The sequence below is a fragment of the Pinus tabuliformis genome, chromosome 3_1 (assembly GCF_031772625.1).
Source record: "Pinus tabuliformis cultivar Carrire ecotype Pingquan chromosome 3_1, CPIR1, whole genome shotgun sequence".
Taxonomy (NCBI): Eukaryota; Viridiplantae; Streptophyta; class Pinopsida; order Pinales; family Pinaceae; genus Pinus; species Pinus tabuliformis.
This window is the reverse complement of record NC_142301.1, coordinates 58,311,802-58,319,926: the sequence shown is the minus strand read 5'-3', so window position 1 is coordinate 58,319,926 and position 8,125 is coordinate 58,311,802. Positions and strand designations below refer to the sequence as shown.

Below are 8,125 nucleotides of genomic sequence, written 5' to 3'. Positions count from 1 at the left end.
ATGAGAACACATTTCAAATTTCCTTCTTTAATTGATGACTCTCAATTGGTAACTAAGGAAGCCTCGACATTAAGGTGCTAGAAAGTAAAAATAACTTGGTTGCTAAGTTTATGCGTGGAAGGAATTTTCATTAGAAAAGATTAAGATATCAATTAGTAGTTTTTTCATACTTAATGTTAAGTATAATTCCATTATTGAAGATTATTCCATCGTGTTACATGATTTAGAGTATTAATGAGTGAACTAGGGAGAAAAGGCTATTTATTAATGATAAGAATGATTGATTCATGTGTAATGTGAGAAACTTGGAGAACCCTTAGCCACAAGCCATGTAGCAATTACTCTAGTCATATGCTAAATTCCATGTAAGTGAATACATAGGATATTATTTTTCTTTAATATATATTTAAGTATGATTATAAATTATAGGGTTAGGGTCATAAAAAATTAAAACATTTCAACAAATTCCACCATTGTCTTAACTTTGAGGCTATAAGGGGTGCTTTAGAATCAAGTAACCAAGAAGGTTCATTATCCTATCAGGTTCAAGTAGATGGTAAGGGATCTAACTCATTAGATTTGCAACAATAAAATCCATGACCTTACATTGTCAAACAATTTTAGAAAACACCAACTCTTGACTTACCCAAACATAATAGATATAGATCACTTTTTTTTTGTTCTTAAATCTAGGGCAGTGATTTGTAGATTGAATGGGTTCTAGAGTAGGTTCAATATTCTGCATGAGTGGGTCTTCAAAACCTCTACCATCAACTATGATATATGCATATGTTCAAAATGAATTTTGGTTGTTCACTTTGTTAGTCTAGAATATTTGGAGAGAGTAGTGAAAGAAGGGCCCTAGTTTTGGGCAAGAGTAGAGCTTTTCATCACCCCTTGGTTCCTAGATTTTGATTCCAAAACAATTTTTGTCTCAAAGAAGGCAACATCGGTGAGGCTGCGAAATATTTCCTTTCCTTTCTTGCATGAGGTGGCCCTTGAGGATATTGGAAATAGTTTGAGGTCATTTAAAAAGATGGATGTTGAAAGAATGAGGAAGGGATTATTTACTATTGCTTGAATTTGTGTAGAAATTTACCTAAGCAAAGGAGTAGGTGACACATAAAACCTTTAAGTGGACTCAAATTCTAGATTAAGAAAATGTGACATTGAGATGTTGCTCATGCTACCAAATAGGACACTTCTATGACAGGTTCCCCTAAGAACAAAAACACCCAAAAAAAGTGGGGGGAGGGGGGAATGCAACTCACAAACACAACACTACAAAATTAGAAGCGATCCATAAACAAGAAAAGAAAAAGATATGGCACACAAGGAGGAGCATTCATGTTTCAAAAAGTTCAGATTCAGACAAAGGACCTGTACTAGAGATAACCATGAGCCATTTGGAAATTTTCCACATATCCCAACTCACTGTTGATTAAAACAAAAAGAAAAAAAGAAAATGTTTGTTTTATGTTTACAATTTTTCTTATATAATTATAAGCATAAAAGTTGCTTTCGCTGAACGGTAATAACATCTACAAAATAAAATTGTCTTAGTTTTTTAAGAAATTGAAATAAAATCATAAGAGAAAAATATGATATAAAATAACTTTATAAATAAATGTTTTAATTAAAATCTATCTAGCTTCTACAAAGGAAACTTGGCTTTTAACATCTAAACAATAATATTAAAGAATGTAACATAATCATAGTTTAGTAAAATACTTTATTGAATTATATATATATAGCTACATTTAATTAGATATTCAATTAACTTAATTAACTCATTACAAATATGACGACCAAAACATTAAAACTTATTCCCAGTATGATGACCAAAACATTAAAACACGATAACGAGGCTGGTAGTTTACTAATATATAAATCAAAATTACATTATAACAGCATCCCACTCAAATATAAATGTGATGCACATGGCTAATGCGACCATAATAACATAACCATCCATGACCATGCCTATTCCGCCATTGAATAGACGATTTGGCTCTAAACTAATTACATGTGAACACATAGTCAGTCTCAGATAAACAGATAATCTTCGACTGCATTTATTCTTTCCCATACCTGCCAGGCAACAGCAATGTAAATAACCAAAACAAAAGAAATTCATACGTCTTTCTGCAGATAATAAAAAGCTAATCATGAACCACTGCTAGTATAAGTTCGTCTACTTAAGTTGCCATTACCTGGTGCTATAAGTTGCTTTACTAGAATTTGACGTTGCTGTTGCTACCGCCGTTGTCGGTGTTGCCGCTGTTGACGTTGTTGTTGTTGCCGCTGTTGATTTTGCCGCTGTTGCCGCTGTTGTTGTTGCCGCTGTTGGTGTTGTTCCCGCTGTTGCCGGTGTTGCTGCCAACGTTGCCGCTGCTGTTACCGCTGTTGCCGGAGGTGTTCATGATCTGGCCGCTGCCGCTGACGCTGTTGCCAGTGTTGTTGTTGCCGCTTATATTGTTGTCGCTGTTGCCGCTGCCCACGTTGTTCATGGTGTTGTAGCCGCTGTTGTCGCGGTCAATATTGGTGTTGTGGTGGATGAGGGAAACTGGACGGTATGACTATGTTGAAACTGAAAACTTCTGCAAAAAAACGCCTTCAGTTCAACACAATTTGCTAAAGTGCATGAATACATAACGCGGACTTTGATAAGTTACTGTGAATCAATACATAACATGAGCAAATCATCGATAACGTGAAAATAGCGTGAAAATCATAACGTGAAAATAGAGTGAAAATCATAGACTGAAAGCCTCAATCTATGTTGCATAACCATACCTGAAACTGGAGGCTAAAATCGATAGGCAAGAGATGAGAAATACAATCACATTGCTTGCCTTATATAGAAGCACGCGAACTCTAAACTCCGATTAGAAAATCATCCACACTCCCAACCGGGGTCGAATTTGTGAAGTTTTCAGTGACATTTGATGTTTTCGCGTATTAAATTTACAAGAATGTCGCGAGGATGACATGATCAATCATGCAAAGCCCAGCACCACGAGGATAAGACAGATGTGACTAGTCGGATTTATTCGCGCAATTGGGCAGACGAGTTCTCATTTTCATCCCAAAAGAAAAATTTCTTTGCCCTATATACAGATGTAACTACTCCAATTTATTCTCACAATTGGACTTGCCCTATTTACAGATGTAACGGCTACAATTTATTCTCACAATTGGACATACAAGTGATTCTTTTTCGGTGAAAAAAAAACAAAATCTTTGCCCTATATCTTATCTGAGATGAGATGAGACGAGACGTAAATAGCAGAACTAAATTTTTTAATAAATGTGGTTGTTTTAATTTCATAGATATGTATCAAGCACAAAGAGTAGTGTTATAAATATATTTTTCAAAATTAATCTTTGGGCAGATTAATTATTCTTTTCTAGTTAAGTAAACAAAATCTTTACCCTATTTACATATACTATTATTCTTTGCAATAAAAAAACAAAATCCATCCTTGCTTTAGGTACAAATGTAACTATCAGTGGTGCAATTGGGCAGATGTAACCACCATTGGTGCAATTGGGTAGACTGTTCAAAAACTTTTACTTTTATGGATATCTCTTCTTTTGTAGTGATCTTTTAGCATAATCTTGCATCCAGGTCTTACTATTTTAGTGGTCTTTTACCATAATCTTGGATGTCAACTAGGTACCACTAAATTCTCTAGGGGCCACATTAACTATCACTAATAATAGAGTTTCCTTTCTAAGATACTTTGATTTTAGTAGCTTCGTAAGTGATTATTTTTCAAGTGAGTGGGAATTCATGTTACAAAATCATCCTATCAATTATTTTCATGCAATAAAATTCATTTTTGGTTAATGTCTTTAACTATAGTACATAGCTTATCTTTTAGGAAAAGTCATGAAAGTTTCATGACTTAGCATTTTCAAGTGTTGTGAACATCAATGCAATAATATTAGTTGCACTCATAATCTAGATTACTAAATAACCTAGATATTTTAGTTATTGTTGAGTGCTCTTTCTTTTCCCAATATTATTCATTTTTTAAAAATCATTACATTTTATAAGATAAAACTATATACATCTTTAAAGACATTAACTACTAAAATTGCATTTCTATGAGAATAGTGAAGAGGATGACTTTCTTAGCATGTATTCCTAGAGTTTAAAAACAAATAATCACTCACAAAGGTACCAAAACAAAAGTATCTTAGAAAGACAATTCTAATCACTAACAAAGGTATCAAAACCAATGTATCTTAGAAAGACAATTCTATTATTATTGATAGTTAGGGTTGTGTCTAGAGAGTATACTACACATAAAATACGCTAGATTTGACTTGAAGAGTAGTGGTACTTAGATTCACATGCAAGATTATAGTAAAAGATCACTATAAGAATAAAGGTTGAATGCAAGATTATACTAAAAGATCACTACAAGAGAAGACCCTCGTGATAAAAGTGAAACATTTTGGAGGAGTCTACCCAATTGCACCACTGTAGATGTATACATTTGTAGATAGGGGAAAGATTTTGATTTTATGTTCCAAAATGCCCAAACACTAATTTTGATAGATATATCTATAGGACTACCAATAATATTTTGGTTGTACATATGGTTGATATATGTCTATCCCCAAATATAAATTTTTTTAAATATATCTAAAACACTACAAATAATATTTTAATTGTTCAGGTGAGTATTCTAATATATGAATCAGATTTATTAATATGATAGTAATATTTGTATATATAAATGGAGTAAAGATTCTGTTTTCTTTTGCTAAAAGAGAGAATAAGTAGCATGCCAAGTTTTGCTGAAAAATATTAAGTAGCATGATTACAGTTACATATGGAGATAGGGTAAAAATTTTGTTTTCTTCTGCTGAAAGAGAATAACTCGCATGCTCAATTGTGACACTCGTTACATCAGTAAATAGGGCAAAGAATCGTTACATCTGTAAAAAGGGCAAAGAATTTTTTCTTTCGTGGTGGAAATGATAATTCGTCTGCTCAATTCCGCGAATAAATCCCAACAGTCACATCTGTGAATACGGCGTCCACCATATCGATCATCTATCTATGTCATCCTGGTGACGCTAGACTTTGCATGATTGACCATGTCGATACCCAAATATTACTTACATATATAAATATGAGAGAGATTACGTTTTCTTTGGCTGAAAAAAAAAACTAGCGTAACAAATCAGATTCGTTAGCTATGTAGATAAGGTAAAGGTTTTGTTTTCTTTTGCTAAAAAAGAATAACTCGCATGCCCAATTATGAGACTCGTCACATCAGTAAATAGGGCACGTGAAAACGATAACTCGTCCGCCTAATTGCGCGAATAAATTGCAGCAGTCACATCTGTCAATACGGCGTCCACCATATCGATCGATCTATCTCATCCTGGTGACGCTAGACTTTGCATGATTGACCATGTCATTGTAGATGCACTAAAAACTTCACAATTTGACCCTGGTTGGGAGTCTAGATAGTTTTCAAATCCGAGTTTGGAGTTCGCCTGCTTCTATATAAGGCAGGCCATGCCATTGTATTTCTCACCTCTTGCTTACCGACTTTGGCCTCTAGTCAAGTGATAGGTATAGTTGTCACAGTTATCGATGATATGCTATGTTACTCATTGATGCACAGTTATCCATGACTTGCTCATGTTATGTCTCGATGCACAGTAGCTTATGAAAGTCCACTTATGTATTTCTGCACAGTAACTTTAGCAGATTGAGTTGAACTGAAGGCTTTTTTTTTTCTTTTTTTGCAGAAGTGGCAGTCTTGTTGCCGTTCAGTTTCAACATAGTCATACCATCCAGTGTCCGTCATCCGCCCCAGCACCAATATCGACGGCAACAACAACACCATGAACAACGTTGGTAGCAACAACACCGGCAACACCATCAAAGACAACAACAACACCGGCAATACCGTCAGCGACCAAGGCAAAATTCTCAACAGCAGCGGGAACAGCGGCAACAATGGCAACGACAGCGGCAACAGCGGCAACAACACCGACAGCGGCAACAACAACACCAACAACAGCGGCAAAATCAACAGCGGCAACAACAACACTGTGAACAGCAAGAACACCGGCAACGGTGGCAGCAACAACAACGTCAACTTCTAGTAGAACAACTTACAGCACCAGGTAATGGCAACTTATTCTAAGTGGCTTTTGTTTTCCTCAGTAAAATTTACTTCAGCGCAGTATATGTATAAATATTAAAAGACGTCATGATTGTCTTTTCTTTTCATATGCAGAAAGACGTCATGAATATCACATGGTTGTCTTTTCGTTTTATGTGCAGAAAGACGTCATGAATTTCATTTGTTTTGGTTAATTACATCGCTATTGTCTGGCAGGTATGGGAAAGAATAAATGCAGTCGAAGATTATCTGTTTATCTAAGACTGACTATGTGTTCATATATAATTAGTTGGAGCAAAATAGTCTATTCAATAGCTGAATAGACATGGCCAGGGATGGTTACGTTATTATGGCCACATCAGCCTACGTAAGATTGATGTGCATCACACTCATATTTGAGTTGGATGCCTGTACACTGTACTTCTGATTTCCGTATTAGCAAACTACCTGCCTGGTTACTCAGTTTTAATGTTTTTAATGGTCTGATTGCCATACTTGGAATAAGTTAATTAATTAATTAATTAAATAAATAACTTAAAAAATTATCATTAAAGTCTCTCACATATTCCTCTTTATTGTATATTTTCATATTCAGATTCATTTTTAGTTATTAACAATTTATTGCTGAAAATTTTTGTGGCTAACAAATTGTATTGATAATTATAAATTTTATTTAATATAATTTTTATGACCTTATGCTCATTTATTTATAATTGTATTTAAATATATATTGAAAAAAATAAGTATCTTATATATTCACTTACATGGAATTTACCATATGAATACTGTAATTGCTTCATGGATTGTGGTTTAGGCTTGTCTAAATTTTTCACATTAGATATGAATTTATCCATATCATCATTAATTAATACTTTTTTGCTAGTTTCCTCTTTAACACCAATGTCACCCATGCCGTATCCTAAATCATGTAACATGATGGAACAATCTTCAATAGTGGAATTATATTTAGCATTAAGTATGACCACATTACTAATTGATATCCTAATATAATTTTAAAATGAAGAATTATTGGACGCTTGAACTTAGCAACAAAGTTAGTTTTACTTTCTACCACCTTAATGTGGAGGCTTTCTTAGCTATCAATCTAGAGTAATTAGTTAATGAAGGACATTTCAAATGTGTTCTCATCTTTTATGTTGAAAAAAATGTTGGCCATCTTTTTCTTAATGTCATGACCATCTTCAAACAACTCTCTTTGTCATCCCAACTTGTATTTTGAACATCTTTTAATTTCTTACAATCTTTTAGCTAATTTTGTAATGGTGCTAAATATGAAATACAAGCCATAACAACAAATAATCTACTCAAAAAAATACAAAAAGAAATATCCATCAAGCACTCACAAAAAAAATCCAAATGAAGAACTTTTGAGCCTTTTTATTATATTTCTGCAAGCCAAATACAATAGATAGTGGAATGGTGCGCCTCCGCTTGTCTCACGACCAAACCAAGGTAGGAAGATGGTTGAGGTGAGTTGAATGCCAAACTGTTGCACCAACAAGAAAACCACTACACTATTGAATTTCTAATGGCAGGAAATTGCACTAAAGCAGCCTAGAAATTTATATGTTTTTAACCTTGGACTCCCTGTCCAAAACCCAAAAAAACCCAGAAGGGAATTTGGATGGTTTTGAATTGTGTTTTTCGACCCCCTTGTAGCCTCACAATAGCTATGGCCACCAAATTCGACCTACTGGAAACTGATTGCTAATCCACAAACTCCTCCAAAATGCTGGGTGTGCTATCCAACAACTAACTTCTAGGATGAACTCTTGGCTAGGATCACCTACTCCCAAACACCATGAATTTCTGTTGAGTGGCCTCTGTGGGGCCCACAAATGTGAATTGATGGTATGATGGCTTAGCTAGTTGAAAGCTCCAGCTAAAATGGTTGCCCAATGCTTCTACCTCATCTTTTTGACCTAGGGACAAGCAATGAGATTAGT

General features: G+C 34.5%; 1 long non-coding RNA gene across 1 annotated transcript; it reads right to left on the bottom strand.

Moving 5' to 3' along the window:
* Positions 1–1,895: 1,895 nt before the first annotated feature.
* Positions 1,896–2,931, bottom strand: LOC149185760 (uncharacterized). The gene is made up of 3 exons (XR_016256077.1): positions 2,797–2,931; positions 2,214–2,600; positions 1,896–2,091 (listed from the first exon to the last, which is right to left on the bottom strand). It is a non-coding gene; the product is annotated as an uncharacterized LOC149185760 (long non-coding RNA).
* Positions 2,932–8,125: the final 5,194 nt, after the last annotated feature.